The following is a 13,992-nucleotide window of genomic DNA, read 5'->3' as shown; positions in this document are numbered from 1 at the left end:
ATTGATATAGGTATAAAATTCAGACTCCTTACCCTAGCCTCAAGGTTCCTTGTGACCTGGCTCCTGTCTGTCTCTCTGATTTCCTCTCCCTTCACCATCTCTCTGGTTATCATGGCACACAGGCCTTTTCTTTGTCATGTAAACCTCCAAAATGTCCTGCCCAATCACCTTTGTCTCTGCTGCTCCTTCATTGTAGTTCCTTTTCCTCCAAGTCTTTCATCTTCTGCTTTTTATCATTTATGTCTTGACTTACCCCCTCCAAGCAGCCACGCCTGACTGTCCTAGTTGAAGTGATCCCTCTTCAAACTTCTCTCTTCGAAAGATCCTATTTCATCTTCTTCACAGCACATTTTAGTACTTGAAATGATTGTGTTTATATAGTCTACTCTCTGTCTTCCACCACAAGAACTTCTGGTCCTTGGGGGCCTGTCTATGGGGTTCACTGCTGTTCCCTCAGTGCCCAGAACAACAGTGCTTAGTACATAGTAGCTGCTCAATAAACACCGGTCGATTATATTTGCCTCTTGGTTTCTGTAGCTCTTTTGATTTATCTTTTAAAAAGAGAGGTAACAATTCCCTTTGATATGCTGGACTGAGTAAATTAGATTTGCCCCATTCATCTAAAGAAATTATCATGCCAGAGCCTATTAATCTTTTTTTTGTTTTTGAATTTTATTTTATTTTTTATACAGGAGGTTCTTACTAGTTATCTGTTTTATACATATTAGTGTATATATGTCAATCCCAATCTCCCAGTTCATCCCACTCCCCATGCCCCTTTCCCCCCTTGCTGTCCATATGTTGTTTCTCTATGTCTGTGTCTCTATTTCTGCCTTGCAAACTGGTTCATCTGTACCATTTTTCTAGATTCCACATATATGCGTTAATCTACGATATTTGTTTTTCTCTTTCTAACTTACTTCACTCTGTATGACAGTCTCTAGGTCCACCCACGTCTCTACAAATGACCCAATTTCGTTCCTTTTTATGGCCGAGTAATATTCCATTGTATATATGTGCCACATCTTTTTTATCCATTCATCTGTCAATGGACACTTAGGTTGCTTCCATGGCCTGGCTTTTGTAAATAGAGCTGCAATGAACATTGTGGTGCATGTGTCTTTTTGAATTATGGTTTTTTCTGGGTATATGCCCAGTAGTGGGATTGCTGGGTCATATGGTAGTTCTATTTTTAGTTTTTAAGTAACCTCCATACTATTTTCCATAGTGGCTGTATCAATTTACATTCCCACCAACAGTACAAGAGGGTTCCCTTTTCTTCACACCCTCTCCAGCATTTGTTATTTGTAGATTTTCTGATGAAGCCCATTCTGACCAGTGTGAGGTGACACCTCATTGTAGCTTTGATTTGCATTTCTCTAATGATTAGTGATGTTGAGCATCTTTTCCTGGGTTTGTTGGCAATCTGTATATCTTCTTTGGAGAAATGTCTATTTAGGTCTTCTGCTCATTTTTGGATTGGGTTGTTTGTTTTTTAAATATTGACCTGTTTATATATTTTGGAGACTAACCCTTTGTCCATCGATTCGTTTGCAAATATTTTCTCCCATTCTGAGGGTTGTCTTTTCGTCTTCTTTATAGTTTCCTTTGCTGTGCAAAAGCTTTTAAGTTTCATTAGGTCCCATTTGTTTATTTTTGTTTTTATTTCCATTACTCGAGGAGGTGGGTCAAAAAAAATCTTGCTGTGATTTATGTCAAAGAGTGTTCTTCCTATGTTTTCCCCTAAGAGTTTTATAGTGTCCATTCTTACATTTAGGTCTTTAATCCATTTTGAGTTTATTTTTGTGTATGGTGTTAGGGAGTGTTCTAATTTCATGCTTTTACATGTAGCTGTCCAGTTTGCCCAGCACCACTTATTGAAGAGACAGCCTTTTCTCCATTGTTTATCCTTGCTTCCTTTATCATAGATTCGTTGACCATAGGTGCATGGGTTTATCTCTGGGCTTTCTCTTCTGTTCCATTGATCTGTATTTTTGTTTTTGTGCAGGTGCCATATTGTCTTGATTACTCTAGCTTTGTAGCATAGTCTGAAGCCAGGGAGTCTGATTCCTCCAGCTCCGTTTTCTTCTTTCTCAAGATTGCTTTGGCTATTCGGGGTCTTTCGAACACACAAATGTTAAGATTTTTTGATCTAGTTCTGTAAAAAATGCCATTGGTAATTTGATAGGGACTGCATTGAATCTGTAGATTGCTTTGAGTAGTGTAGTTCTTTTCACAATAGTGATTCTTCCAATCCAAGAACATGGTATATCTCTCCATCTGTTTGTGTAATCTTTGATTTCTTTCATCAGTGTCATAGTTTTCTGAGTACAGGTCTTTTACCTCCTTAAGTAGGTTTATTCCTAGGTATTTTATTCTTTTTGTTGCAATGGTGGATGGGATTGTTTCCTTAATTTTCTTTCTGATCTTTCATTGCTAGTGTATAGGAAAGCAAGAGATTTCTGTGCATTAATTTTGTATCCTGTAACTTTACCAAATTCATTGATTAGCTCTAGTAGTTTTCTGGTGGCATCCTTAGAATTCTCTATGTATAATATCATGTCATCTGCAAACAGTGACAGTTTGTCTTCTTCTTTTCCGATTTAGATTCCTTTTATTTCTTTTTCTTCTCTGATTGCCGTGGCTAGGACTTCCAAAACTATGTTGAATAGTAGTGGCAAGAGTGGATATCCTTGTCTTGTTCCTATTCTTAGAGGAAATGCTTTCAGTTTTTCACCATTGAGAATGATGTTTGCTGTGGGTTTTTCATATATGGCCTTCATTATGTTGAGGTAGTTTCCCTCTACGCCCACTTTCTGGAGAGTTTTTATCATAAATGGGTGTTGAATTTTGTCAAAAGCTTTTTCTGCATCTATTGAGATGATCATATGGTTTTTATTCTTCAATTTGTTAATATGGTGTATCACACCGGTTATTTGCATATATTGAAGAATCCTTGCATCCCTGGGATAAATCCCACTTGATCATGGTGTATGATCCATTTAATATGTTGTTGGATTCTGTTTTGCTAGTATTTTGTTGAGGATTTTTGCGTCTATATTCATCAGTGATATTGGTGTATAATTTTCTTTTTTTGTAGTATCTTTGTCTGGTTTTGGTATCAGAGTGATGGTGGCCTCGTAGAACGAGTTTGGGAGTGTTCCACCCCGTGCAATTTTTTGGAAGAGTTTGAGAAGGATAGGTGTTAGCTCTTCTCTAAATGTTTGCTAGAATTCACCTGTGAAGACATCTGGTCCTGGGCTTTTGTTTGTTGGAAGATTTTTAATCACAGTTTCAATTTCATTACTTGTGATTGATCTGTTAGTATTTTCTTTTCTTTTTAAAATAAATTTATTTATTTATTTATTTATTTTTGGCCATGTTGGGTCTTCGTTTCTGTGCAAGGGCTTTCTCCAGTTGCGGTGAGCGGGGGCCACTCTTCATTGCGGTGCGCGGGCCTCTCACTGTCGTGGCCTCTCTCGTTGCGGAGCACAGGCTCCAGATGCGCAGGCTCAGTAGTTGTGGCTTAAGGGAGTAGCCGCTCCACAGCACGTGGGAGCTTCCCGGACTGGGGCACGAACTCGTGTCCCCTGCATTGGCAGGTGGATTCCTAACCACTGCGCCACCAGGGAAGCCCTGTTCGTATTTTCTTTTTCATCCTGCTTCAGTCTCAGAAGGTTATACCTTTCTAAGAATTTGTCCATTTCTTCAAGGTTGTCCATTTTATTGGCATAGAGTTGCTTGTAGTAGTTTCTTATGGTGCTTTGTATTTCTGTGGTGTCTTTTGTAACTTCTCCTCTTTCATTTCTAATTTTATTGATTTGAGTCCTCTTCTTCATTATGAGTCTGGCTAATGGTTTATCAGTTTATTTTATCTTCTCAAAGAACCGGCTTTTAGTTTTATTCATCTTTGCTATTGTTTTCTTTGTTTCTATTTCATTGATTTCTGCTCTGATCTTTATGATTTCTTTCCTTTTGCTAACTTTGTGTTTTTTTTTGTTCTTCTTTCTCTAGTTCCTTTAGGTGCAAGTTTAGATTGTTTATTTGAGATTTTTCTTGTTTCTTGAGTTAAGATTTTATTGGTATAAACTTCCCTCTTAGAACTGCTTTTGCTGCATCCCATAGATTTTGGATCGTTGTGTTTTCATTGTCATTTGTCTGTAGGTATTTTTTGATTTCCTCTTTGATTTCTTCAGTGATCTCTTGGTTATTTAGCAACATATTGTTTAGCCTCCATGTGTTTGTGTTTTTTTACATTTTTTTACCTGTACTTTATTTCTAATCCCATAGCGTTGTGGTCAGAAAAGATGCTTGATATGATTTCAATTTTCTTAAATTTACTGAGACTTCATTTGTGACCCAAGATATGATCTATCCTGGAGAATGTTCCATGTGCACTTGAGAAAAAAATGTAATCTGCTGTTTTCAGATGGAATGTCCTGTAAATATCAATTAAATCTATCTGGTCTATTGTGTCATTTAAAGTTTGTGTATCCTTATTAACTTTCTGTCTGGATGATCTGTCCATTGGTGTAAGTGAGGTGTTAAAGTCCTCCACTATTATGTTACTGTTGATTTCATCTTTTATAGCTGTTAGCATTTGCCTTATATATTGAGGTGCTCTTATGTTGGGTGCCTATATGTTTATAATTGTTATATCATCTTCTTGGATTGATCCTTTGATCATTATGTATTGCCCTTCCTTGTCTCTTGTAACATTTTTAATTTTAAAGTCTATTTTATCTGATATGAGTATTGTTACTCCAGCTTTCTTTTGATTTCCTTTTACATGAAATATCTTTTTCTATCCCTTCACTTTCAGTTTGTATGTGGTCCTAGGTCTGAAGTGGGTCTTTTGTAGACAGCATATATACGGTCTTGTATTTTTTTTTTTAATTTAAAAATTTTTTTGGCTACATTGTGTCTTTATTGCTGCACACGGGCTTTCTCTAGTTGTAGTGAGCAGGGGCTACTCTTCGTTGTGGTGTGCGGGCTTCTGATTTGCGGTAGCTTCTCTTGTTGCAGAGCATGGGCTCTAGGCACACGGGCTTCAGTAGTTGCAGCACACAGGCTCAATAGTTGTGTCTCGCGGGCTCTAGAGCACAGGCTCAATAGTTTTGGTGCTCGGGCTTAGTTGCTCTGTGGCTTGTGGGATCTTCCTGGACCAGGAATCGAACCTGTGTCCCCTGCAGTGGCAGGCAGATTCTTAACCACTGCTCCACCAGGGAAGAACCTGGGTCTTGTTTTTGTATCCATTCAGCGAGCCTGTGTCTTTTAGTTGGAGCATTTAATCCATTCATGTTTAAGGTAATTATCGATATGTACGTTCCTATTACCATTTTCTTAATTGTTTTGGGTTTGTTTTTTAGGTCCTTTTCTTCTTTTGTGTTTCCCACTTAGAGAAGTTTCTTTAACATTTGTTGTAGAGCTGGTTTGGTGGTGCTGAATTCTCTTAGCTTTTGTTTGTCTGTAAAGCTTTTGATTTCTCCGTCGAATCCGAATGAGATCCTTGCCGGGTAGAGTAATCTTGGTTGTAGGTTCTTCCCTTTCATCACTTGAAGTATATCATGCCACTCCCTTCTGGCTTGTAGAGTTTCTGCTGAGATATCAGCTGTTAACCTTATGGGAGTTCCCTTGTATGTTATTTGTCGTTTTTTGCTTGTTGCTTTTAATAATTTTTCTTTGTCTTTAATTTTTTTCAATTTGATTACTATGTGTCTTGGTGTGTTTTTCCTTGGGTTTATTCTGCCTGGGACTCTCTGCGCTTCCTGGACTTGGGTGGCTCTTTCCTTTCCCATATTAGAGAAGTTTTTGACTATAATCTCTTCAAATATTTTCTTGGGTACTTTCTCTCTCTCTTCTCCTTCTGGGACCCCTATAATGTGAATGTTGTTGCGTTTAATGTTGTCCCAGAGGTCTCTTAGGCTGTCTTCATTTCTTTTCATTCTTTTTTCTTTTTTTTTTTTTTCTGTTCCATGGCAGTGAATTCCACTGTTCTGTCTTCCAGGTCACTTATCCATTCTTCTGCTTCAGTTATTCTGCTGTTGTTTCCTTCTAGTATATTTTTCATTTCAGTTATTGTATTGTTCATCTCTATTTGTTTGTTCTTTAATTCTGCTAGGTGTTTGTTCTTTAATTCTTCTAGGTCTTTGTTAAACTTTTCTTGCATCTTCTCGATCTTTGCCTCCATTCTTTTTCCGAGGTCCTGGATCATCTTCACTATCATTATTCTGAGTTCTCTTTCTGGAAGATTGCCTATCTCCACTTCATTTAGTTGTTTTCCTGGGGTTTTATCTTGTTCCTTCATCTGGTACATAGCCCTCTGCCTTTTCATCTTGTCTATCTTTCTGTAAATGTGTTTTTTGTTCCATAGGCTGCAGGATTGTGGTTCTTCTTGCTTCTGCTGTCTGCCTTCTGGTTGATTAGGCTATGTAAGAGGCTTGTGCATGCTTCCTGATGGAGGGACTGGTGGAGGGTAGAGCTGGGTGTTGCTCTGGTGGGCAGAGCTCAGTAAAAGTTTAATCAGCTTGTCTGATGATGGGTGGGGCTGAGTTTCCTCCCTGTTGGTTATTTGGCCTGAGGTGCCCCAGCAGTGGATGCTACGGCCTCTTTGGTGGGGTTAATGGCAGACTCTGGGAGGGCTCACACGAAGGAGTACTTCCCAGAACTTCTGCTGCCAGTGTCCTTGTCCCCACGGTAAGCCACAACCCCCCCACCCCCCGCCTCTGCAGGAGACCCTCCAACACTAGCAGGTAGGTCTGGTTCAGTCTCCTATGGGGTCACTGCTCCTTCCCCTGGGTCCCGATGCACACATTACTTTGTGTGTGCTCTCCAAGAGTGGAGTCTCTGTTTCTCTAGTCCTGTCAAAGTCCTACAATCAAATCCCATTAGCCTTCAAAGTCTGATTCTCTGGGAATTGCTCCTTCCACTGCTGGACCCCCCAGGTTGGGAACCCTGACGTGGGGCTCAGAACCTTCACTCCAGTGGGTGGACTTCTGTGGTATAATTGTTCTCCAGTTTGTGAATCACCCACCTAGCGGTTATGGAATTTGATTTTATTGTGATTGTGCCCCTTCTACCATCTCACTGCGGCGTCTCCTTTGTCTTTGGATGTGGGGTATCTTTTTTGGTGAGTTCCAGTGTCTTCCTGTCAATGATTGTTCAGTTGTTAGTTGTGATTCCGGTGCTCTCGTGAGAAGGAGTGAGCACACGTCCTTCTACTCTGCCATCTTGAACCAATCCTCCCCTATTAATCTTTTTTATGTAACTTGCCTTTTTCTGTCTTCTTCTTGTACCCATTTGGAAGTGGATTTATTTTATGTCTCACTATGGTTGTCCCATTTTTAACCTGTGCATGGCAACTCTTGGAAGCAGACTCTACTAATCTCTCTCCCTCCTCTCCTGGATCGGGAGTGGCTTGCCTTAAGATTGCATCTTTTTTATTATATAGCTGTGTAAGAATTTAGATCAATTCTCTCAAGCAGTCATCCTCCTCCACCTTACTTCTCTTGGGTTGCAGAAGGAGAAATCCCTGGCTTATTCATCAGAGAGCCCTTTTATTGATGTCTTTGTAAATTCCTGCTCACATCAGATGTAGAGGTGATTATGGGAAGGAACAGTGAAGCCACTGAAAGGTATTAGAGGGGAAATTGAGGGCGGGTACCATTGTTCACTGTACCCTACTTCCATGGGAGTCCCACCTGGTTGCAGATGACCAAGCAGGATAGAAGTTTAGCATGTAAGGCTGAGTGGCCTTTACCATCTTTCTGGCTAAGGGCTCTCTGTTCCAGCATAAAGTTTGCATTCTCATGGCACTATTAGACTACTTTCTGAGTTCCTCGTAAATGTGTGACATTTTGTGAGTTGCTGAGTAGTCGTGGTGACAGTGGTTGGGAAGATAACTGAGACATGGATCATGTGCTCAGGGAGCTCTTCATTAATAAGTATGGAAATAATCAACATAAAGGGCATAATATGATTTAGGCCAGAAGAAAGAAAGAAGCAAAATGTGGTGGGTGTTTGAAAGGGGAGAGATAACACGTAGGTTGGAGGAGGATGAGGGAGAATGAAGAGGGAAGGCTGCATTGAAGAGGGGCCATTTGAGGAGCTCATGTGGTATGGGGGTGGGGCAGCCAGGGAAAATGTGCCTCAAATGACTGAAATGTTAAGGAAGGGTAGTCCTCAGGTGTCCTTCACTTCTGTCATTGTCAATGACCTTGGACAACCTTGTTAAAGAAAGGATTGCCAAGGAAGCCTGCTAGACCTTTTGCAAAAGTCAGATCTGTTGAGCCCAATAAAGTATTGATCTGCAAACCTCCTATCTAGCTTCAGATGGAGATCTGACCCTACACCTTGTCAGTATTGTATCTGTCAGCAGGGAAACTGGGCGAAGCGTCAGCCATGTACTCTGAGGTCCACTTTTTTTTTCAGTAGATAATCTTATTTACATTAATACAGAATCAGTTTACATTCTTGGATCTGATACTAGTAGATGCTTTATTTTAGTAAATTATGAAGGAAAACAAAAAGGAAATTAATCAGAAGTGTTCTCCATGAACCTGTCGTACCACAGCAGGAGGATCTGGAAACACAACGGAACTGGCACATCCTTCAAGCCCTGGCTGGGGAAACAGTGTTTTGCTTTGGCTGGATGATGGAGAACTTTCTACTGCTGTGACTGTGCTTTCCTTTTCTGAACAAACATTAATGCGGAAAAACATGATCGTCAGCATTAAATAATTTAAACACACTTCTGAAAACAGAAGTCAGCAGTGTGAGTCGTTTCCCTAAGTCATATTTTCGTGTATCGCCTTCTACTGACATGCCACTGATGGGTACCCCCGGTACCCCTACTTACATCATATTTTCCTTTAAATCAGTCCTCTGTTTTACTTAAGTAAATCGAATCTCATCCTAAATAGTATCTGGAAATCATGAGTCTGATGTACCATATGTTTACACAAATTATAAACCACCTACCATTCATCTCATGTGTTTTATATAAGTGATGCTGAGATGCCGAATTTGTTTGTACAGAACTTATGTCTTCTGCCTTTAAAATCATTTCAGCTTTGGGGGAAAAATAAAATTACTTCTTCACCATCTTTGTAGCAGTCCTATTAAGCCCTCCGCCTTCATCTCTACCCCCTCCCCCTGCCTTCATCCTCGCCCCACCCTTCCAGATTCTGTAACATTCTAAGCCTGCAGGGATCGTGGAGGACATAATAAAAAAGATCTTGGGTATTTTAGGATTTGAAGTGCAGTGAAAGGAAATTACCGACACACTGAGTCGCCATTTAATGGGAGATGGTGATATCAATCTGGTAATGTTTCCTACGGTCCTAGTTGTGATAACTGTATAATATCATACACTTTATCAAAATAATTTAAAAGCTGGCAAATGAAGTTGTTATGGAGCCTCTGTGTAAAATGAAACGAAAGTCAGAGGGTCTAGAAGTTGGTGAAGGAGGAAGAACAGACTATATTCAGTCCTACAGGACCAAATTAGAGGAGAACTATAAAGCTCTGTAGCCAGAATAGATTTCTGAAAGTCAAGTTCATGTTGACATGGGGCTCTGAGTCTCTGGGCTCTGTTATTCTACAGAGAGTAAAAAATGATGCTCTCATCCCCTCATTTGTTTTAACCATTATTATTCTTCTCAGCTGATGTAAGTTAGCATGCAAAGTTGCTTGATTTGTAGACTGTGATTAAGTTTACTAGAACATTTCTGGTATAATAAACTGACTTTATGAGGGGCCTGCTATCAGCAGGTTGCACGTTTAGTGCATAGCTCAACACATTGGTTTTTATAGCCCATAATGAAATGTCTGCTGTTATCAAAAATTTAATGAAAATTATGATGGTATCTCTCAGCGTCCTTATTAAAAAATCAGGTCTTGATATTTCTAAAACTTTCATTATTACTTTCATCAGTTTGTACTCTCATTGTCTTTCTTGGGCACTAAAATTCTTGAAGTTTCACATTTTTGTCAGTATTGTTTTGTCACTGTTTTCTTCACATGCATAATCTAGAACATGATTATTGAGGAACGGTGGAGCATCATTAAGGGAGATTTCTCTTTCTTTTTTTTTGGAAAATAAGCATAAGTTGGAAAATCACGCTCCTGTGTTTTCCTTTACTCTCATATTACTACCACACTTTACTTCCTGTCCGACACTGGATGTGTGGGTTTTCCACACAGCAGGCATTTCGGCGACACCAGCTGGGTGTCCTACAGTTCAGCTCAGTTCTGACACCATCTACCTGGAGGTAGCATCACGTCCCTCCAGTTGAGGATTCAGTTTCACAAGACTGCCTTCACTTAGGCACCAGTGGCACGTCTCACGTTGTCATCTGTACTTCTGACGGACTAGGCTATAAATCAGGGTTCCCATGACCCCCTCCTAGTGTTCCATAATTTGCTAGAACAGCTCACATAAGTCAGGGGGACACCTACGTTTACCAGTTTATTGTATAATCGAGGATACCGATGAACAGCCAGATGGAAGAGGTACACACGTCAGAACATGTGGGAAGAGGTGCGGGGCTTCCATCCCCTCTCCGGGCACACTACTCTCCCAGCACCTCCACGTGTTCCAGCCTGGAAGCTGCGTGAAGCCCGTACTTTGGGGATTTGTATGGAGGCTTCATCACATGGGCATGCTCAATCATTAACTCAGTCTCCTGTCCATCTCCTCTTCCCAAAGGATGAGGGTGGGGTGAAAAGTTCCAAGCTTCTAATCATGGCTTAGTCTTGAGAGTTTCAAGCTTCTAATCATGGCTTGGTCTTGAGAGTTTCAAGCTTCTAATCATGGCTTGGTCTTTCTGGTGACCAACCCCCCCATCCTGAAGCTATACAGGAGCTTGCCAAGAGTCACCTCATTGAACAAAAGACACCTCCATTGTTCAGGAAATTCCAAGGGATTTAGGAGCTCTTTGTCAGGAGCCAAACACCAAATATTAGAACAAAATGATGCGCCTTGTGCTGTTATCACTTAGGAAATTAGAAGCGTGTTAGGAACTCTGTGCCAGGAACTGGGAGCAGAGACCAGTATATAGATAGGTTTTTAATACATTTATTTTATTTATTTATTTATTTTTGTCTGCATTGGGTCTTCATTGCTGCACGCGGGCTTTCTGTAGTTGCGGCGAGCTGGCTTCTCATTATGGTGGCTTCTGTTGTTGCAGAGCACGGGCTCTAGGCGCACAGGCTTCAGTAGTTGTGGTTCGTGGGCTCTAGAGTGCAGGCTTCAGTAGTTGTGGCGCACGGGCTTAGTTGCTCCGCGGCATGTGGGATCTTCCCAGACCAGGGCTCGAACCCGTATCCCTTGCATTGGCAGGTGGATTCTTAACCATTGCGCCACCAGGGAAGTCCCTAGATAGGTATTTTTTCCTATTATTTCACAAAGTAGGTATTCTTTTTGTTACTGTAATAATACCGCAAGTTTTCTTGATTTGGTCTTCAATTAAACATTTCTGATTACTTAGAGGGTCACTAATGTTTGATTTAGAATTATTGATAAAAAGAGGGTTTTCTAAAAAATTAAATAGTATTGCAATTAATTGCAATTAAATAACTTGTAAATGTTGGGTTTAAATTTAGAGTCCCAGAATTTGAGCACTTTAGATGCATTAATTTGTTTGATCACTTCTGGTTTATTTTCAAATCTCATCTTCTGTGAATGTGATGTCAGTTATAAAGCATTTTTAAATAATTAAACTCTATAGGACTTCTTCTTCTAGAAGATTTTTTGGCCAAGGGTGTACATACACTTTTAAATCTTTAAAAGTATTTTACACTTAGTGAAAAGCTTTATGTTATTTCATTATATTTCTGCACTTTCTTTATCAGTTTAAGGTCAGAAGTATAGTATATTGGCCTTACTATCATCTTGATAGTCTCATTTTACCCAGTTTTTTAAACTCAGAGGAAAATAAAACACTGAATTCTTGACCTTTCCTATGACTCTGTGGGCGCCCATATTTGTCTAGCCTTTCCTATATGTTTATTTTGCTGTGCTGTTTGCTTTTATGAATGTTAATATAAAGAGCTTCTCAGAGTTGTGAAAGAAAGAACGGTGACTTTTAAATGAGGATTACTAGCAAACATTTTTCATATAAGGACCCATTTGCGCACATACACGTTGGTCACTTCCACATTTTAATTGTGTATGTCAGATATTTAATGCAATATGAATCAACATAGCAACAATAACAGGGGACTTCTGCAGCAAGATGAACCATGGATTCTAAGCCCTTGATTCTTCAGTCTTTCCAGGCACCACACTGAAAGCAGGAGCCTTCTCCATCCTCTCCATCTCTCCCTGAAGGGTGCTATAATCCTGGGCCAGACCCTCATTTCCTTATCTCGTACTGAATTAGGGCTATAGACATCTGCAAGACTTCTCTGCCTTTTTACTTTCTCCCTAGCTGTCCATCCATGTTGCCAGAGTGACTTCCCACTTTCAGACACTTTCAGCATTAACTCCCTCACCATATTAAATCCAAACGCCTGTGTCTGGGTTTCAAAAGCTGCCATAATTGGTCTCAGTCTCTGTATTCTACCTTATTTTTCTCTAAATGCCGAGAGACCCCTCTGTTCATCTTTGGTTCCATTGATTGGCAAACATACCATGCTTCTTCTTATTTCCATGACATCAGTTATGACTCCCTTCCCCCAGGTTTTCTGGACTGTATTTCCTAGGTCTCCTTCCTTTTGTCAATACTTAATCTATCCTGTAAAGTTCATCTTGATTCTTACCTTCATCATGTACACAAATCACTGCTCTTCCTCATTTGGAAGACAGCGCTTGTTTCTGCTACTAATTTAACACTTAACTACCAACTGAATGGTTACTTTTCAGGAGCACATGCACTGTGGAAAATAAGGAACACCTTTTAAATGTTCATTTTGATGATAATGATTCCCAAATTGGAGACTTGTGTACATTTATGCTTATTAATCACAACCTTTTATTTTCAATAATTCCAGTTTTCCAGCAACTTTCCTAACCTATAAAATGAAGGAGTTAAGTGTCTCATTTTTAGAATATTTTCACCATTAAAATTTCAGTCAAATTTAAGAGTACATAGTTTCTCATATGCTTATGATATCATATGTATGTGATACATATAGAGTAATAATAGTTTTTAAAAGAAACTGATAACTTACTACATCAAGTTTTGAATGTGAAAAGGAGGCTGCTTAGCTGTCATATGATGGAACATTTTTTCTGCTAAATTGCAGTTCTCTGTGCTTGAATCTGCGTGGGTAACTAGACCTGAATAAAACTGTTTTCTTTAGCTCAAACTATTTAACACAACAATGCCTAAAACACTAATTCTTTTTATTTCTATTAACATTATCAATCAGTCCAGCAATACATTTTTATCAAAGTAGTCACAAAATTGTAACATCATAAAATGATAGAGCTAAAAGTGACTTTGACAATCGATTTTAACCAGAATTTTGACCTATACAAGACCACAGGGAAGCCTTTTACTTTGGTCTGTATGGTAGATTAGATTATTGTTGAAAATGTTCACTGCTTTCCCTGTCTCCATGGGAGAAATATATTTTCTCACTCTGGGATCTTGCACTTGGCCATGTGACTTGATTTGCCCTCAAGGTTGATGGAGTCTACTACCTGTCCTTTGATGACTGGTGTGGCCAGGTGGCTCCCTTTGGCCAGTGGAATATTAGCACTCATGACACAAAAAGAGGTTTGAAAGGTGTCTTGTGCTTTGCCATTGCTGTGAGAAGAACTTCCCCCAGGTAGCCTGGGTACCTGAATGCATGTGTGTCAAGCAGACCCAGCCTCCTCCACAGTGAGGAATCAAGCTCAGCTGACCCACAACTTGAAGCAGAGATGCTGACCAGCCTAGATCCCAGCTGACTTGGGGACCCATAAGAATAAAATGCTTATGATCGATTTTATGCCATTAAATTTGGGGTAGTTTGTTATGTAGCATTATTGTGGCAATCGCTAAT

The 13,992-nt window shown here is 39.8% G+C and overlaps 1 protein-coding gene and 1 long non-coding RNA gene across 10 annotated transcripts in view; one reads left to right on the top strand and one right to left on the bottom strand.

Annotated features, from left to right (window-relative positions):
- FAT3 (FAT atypical cadherin 3) overlaps nucleotides 1-13,992 on the top strand; it is a 717,656-nt gene that overhangs the window by 49,353 nt on the left and 654,311 nt on the right. The gene's annotated exons all lie outside the window — the stretch shown is intronic.
- The window catches only part of LOC309636711, a 183,228-nt gene continuing 172,563 nt past the window's right edge, over nucleotides 3,328-13,992 (bottom strand). The window contains exon 2 of the long non-coding RNA XR_014250165.1: nucleotides 3,328-5,968. This is a non-coding gene — a long non-coding RNA (uncharacterized lncRNA). The remainder of the gene's footprint in view (nucleotides 5,969-13,992) is intronic.

This window comes from Balaenoptera physalus, assembly GCF_965194825.1.
Source record: "Balaenoptera physalus genome assembly, chromosome: 10".
Taxonomy (NCBI): domain Eukaryota; kingdom Metazoa; phylum Chordata; class Mammalia; order Artiodactyla; family Balaenopteridae; genus Balaenoptera; species Balaenoptera physalus.
This window is presented reverse-complemented; position numbering and strand designations above follow the sequence as displayed.